Genomic DNA, 3,578 nt, shown 5'->3' with positions numbered 1-3,578 from the left:
AGTTGATGCTAGATGGAACTATCTAGAAACTGGCCATGGCAAAGGGCCGTGTGATGGCCTTGGGGCCAGCGTAAAAAGAGCAGCAGACCAAAGTGTAAAACACGGCAAAGCAGCAATCCAAGATGCAGAAGGATTCATAAAGTGGGCAGAATCGACAAGCGATATAAGCAAAGTCAAATATTTTGCATACACTGATGACGAAGTGATGAAAGCCCTAGAGGAAATCAACAGAAAAGAAAAGCCGATGCCAATAGCAGGCACAATGAAATTGCATGCTGCTGTTCCTATAAGCACTGAAAAAATAGCAACGCGAGAAACAAGCTGTAATTGTGGACAATGCCTCTCTGATGTCCAGACTACGTCATGTAGTGGATGGACGATACATAATTTGTACAAAAGTGTAAAGAAAGTAGCGCCTGAAAATGCTGATGACGAGACATTGGTTTCTATGGCGGATAGCTTGACAGATGACGCTAGTAATAAGACAAACATTGAGATACAAGACGAACATCTACAGAAAGCAAGAGAACAAAACATAGCCATAAACGACTGGGTGGCAGCCGTTTACGAGGGGGACTGCTATGTTGGCCAGGTAACAGATTCAGATGATGATGATGCTCAAATAAATTTTTTGACAAAATCAGGGAAATACGGAGAGGCCTACAAATTTCCAATCACCCGTGATGAAATATGGGTAAAAAGGAAGTGCGTTTTATTGGTCCTTTCTTCAGTTACAGCTATAGGGAAATCCAAACGGTGTTACAAGATATCATCGGCTGAAAGGAAACTGATTGAAGATATATTTCGTCAGTATAATCAATGTTAAAGAGACGGACATAACGTGTAGAGTGAAACATTGCTAACCTCCGTAACAGAGCGAGTAAATGGCCTTGTAACATTGCAAATATCTGCAAGTGTTATTTGTATCATTTTAAATGATGAAACAATATACCTTGTTCAGTTGAACTACACTTTAATGTCATATGAGAATGTTGATGTTTTTCTAATTTCCATAACGATAAGTTATGTTTCTGTAAAAGTGTTTAAAACTTAATGTTGTATGACTTAATGTCATAGAAAAACGTTTTCAGTGTTTGACAATTGTTTATTGTGTGTTTAAAATAGTTATTACAATGTTTCAGTTTAACGCCTTCATTTACAAGAAAGTGAACTTTCGATGTTTGGATCTGAAAAAATAAATAAAAGAAATGTTCTTAAACGCATTGCTTGTTTAACCTTAATACACATTAGAAAACCACATCGTAAATCACATTCTATAAGCCTGGTGTATCTTCTGTAAAATAAGAATTGTTTGTTGTACATAGCACAACATGTTTTTGAACAATTCATTTATTAAGATTGTACCCCGGCCTTCTAACGCCCGTAACTTTGAATTTGAGGTACATATTTTAAACACTTATTTCAAAAACGGAGACATAATGTTGTGGACAACTGTTTCTGAAATAGTATCATTATACATAGGCTATTTAAAAAATGCAAAAATATTGACAATCTAAGATACTTTAAAAAAAATTTTTTTTCATTGTGTAATTGTACCCATTTTTGGAGATCACTGTTCCGTGAATGGTAAGTGGTTAGATACGTCAAGGAAAAAATTTAAGACACAAAAACTAATTTAATTAGATACTGTTATATTAAAATAAAGGATAAGAATATGAAGAGTTAATACGTATGTATTGTTACTTAACACAAATGTATTTAAGTGAATCAATTATACTGACGAAAGATAGAGGAGGAAATTAAATGTTGTGTATTTCAAGATTGTATTAACTTCTTACTTCATCGCCAACATTAATGTGTATTTCTTTGTTTTATCATTTATGTATTGTGAATTATAGAACATGATATAAAAATGATAACTTAAATGATATGTTCTTTACACGCATTTGATGTTATATACATACTATTATAAAGATTTTCTTGTTCTAATTACAATTTACAGACCTACCACAGCCTATCGCATATGAAGACTCTTGGACAGAAGGTAAAGAGGGGATATTGTCTATCTGTATGTATGTATGAAAGTATGCATGTCCGTCAATCTGTGTTACAATTCATTCTCATTCTATTTTTCTGCAACTTTCACAGTTTCAAAACAATCTTAAATATTGTCGTCATGTTCTCTTTATTCTGATTTTTTTTACTGTTATCATTGTTGACTCGTACATTATTCTAGGTAATCCCAAATTGCTATTTAAACATCATTACTTATAATTGCTCATATTTTATTGCTAAATTTTGAAAGTAGCCAATGTTTTCGACGTTTCTGAGTAACAGTAGTTATAAGATCAATCCCATTCTTCGTTGCTCTAGAAGGAATTTCAAACACATTCATACACACAAGAATGCATATTGTATACTGTAAGCAAGGTGTACTTTTATTGGATAAGTTTGATAATATTTATTCAGGATCTTCAAATGAAGTACAATTTCCAAACCCTTGAAACGGACGATGATGACGAGCTAGAGCTACCAATGAAAAACTTAATGCACATGTTTAATAATGACTTTGTCAGGGATACATTATTTCTATTTTGGAAAATAAAAAACCTAACTCCCCCGCCAGATAAAATAGGAAGCGGGGTATTGAAATGACGTTGTCCGTCCGAGCAGTACCGAGAGCTTACATTAATGCAGGTTTAGGTTTATGTCACAGGCACTCTGTATGGGGTTCATTCCGTAGAGACATGTATATTTGGTTTAAAAATGCTCTTATGGGGTTAAAAAAAAATTTGCTCTTCTGTGTGGGGTTAAGAGATCAAAGGAATAACCCCCACAAAACACGTTCTGTAAGTAAGTCGTCCGTCCGGCCGTCCGGGTCCGTATCTTAGAATTGATTTTTCTTGAAACTTGGCAGGAATGTATAAATCAATTAGAAAATGAATGCCCGCCAAATGTCATCAAAATTCACCCATGGATGTTTTAGTTCATGACCCATGTTATTTCAAACACGGCGTTCTGTTTCAGTCCGTCCGTCCGGATCCGTATCTTTGAATTAGTTTGTTCAGTTTTCTTGAAACTTTGGCAGGAATGTATATATCAATACGGAGATAAAAGCCCACCAAATGTCATCAAAATCCACCAATGGATTTTTGTTAGTTATGTCCATTTATACTAAAAAATGGTATTTAAATGAAAGTTCCTCTTTCTCAGATAGAATGAAAAGCAGGACTATTGAGGATTATTTAAATTCAGATAATAATGACGTTCACTTTGTTACATAGCTAAAATTGACTTTTCTTTCAAAAGACAACTTCCAGTCAGACTATGACAGCTGTCATTTTATCTATTTGGCCAATTCTTTGCAAATTGTAGTTTGTCTTTAAGATACAACTTTTCACTACTTCAAAGCACTACCTAATTCTTTCTTAATTTATTTTTCAGATCAATGCTAGATGTAAAAGTTCTAGAAATGGGTTAAACCTGATAAAATACCGAAATCATCCCTCACAAAAGTCATGGCTGAAGTTGCAGACAATACTGCTTGTCTGCAACTTGCAGTTTGGAACGACCAAATAGATGCGTTACAGATTGGTAATCTTACTTACTAAAGGAAG

The sequence above is a fragment of the Ruditapes philippinarum genome, unplaced genomic scaffold, assembly GCF_026571515.1.
Source record: "Ruditapes philippinarum isolate M1 unplaced genomic scaffold, ASM2657151v2 ctg894_1_1_1_1, whole genome shotgun sequence".
NCBI lineage: Eukaryota > Metazoa > Mollusca > Bivalvia > Venerida > Veneridae > Ruditapes > Ruditapes philippinarum.
Note: the sequence above shows the minus strand (reverse complement) of the source record.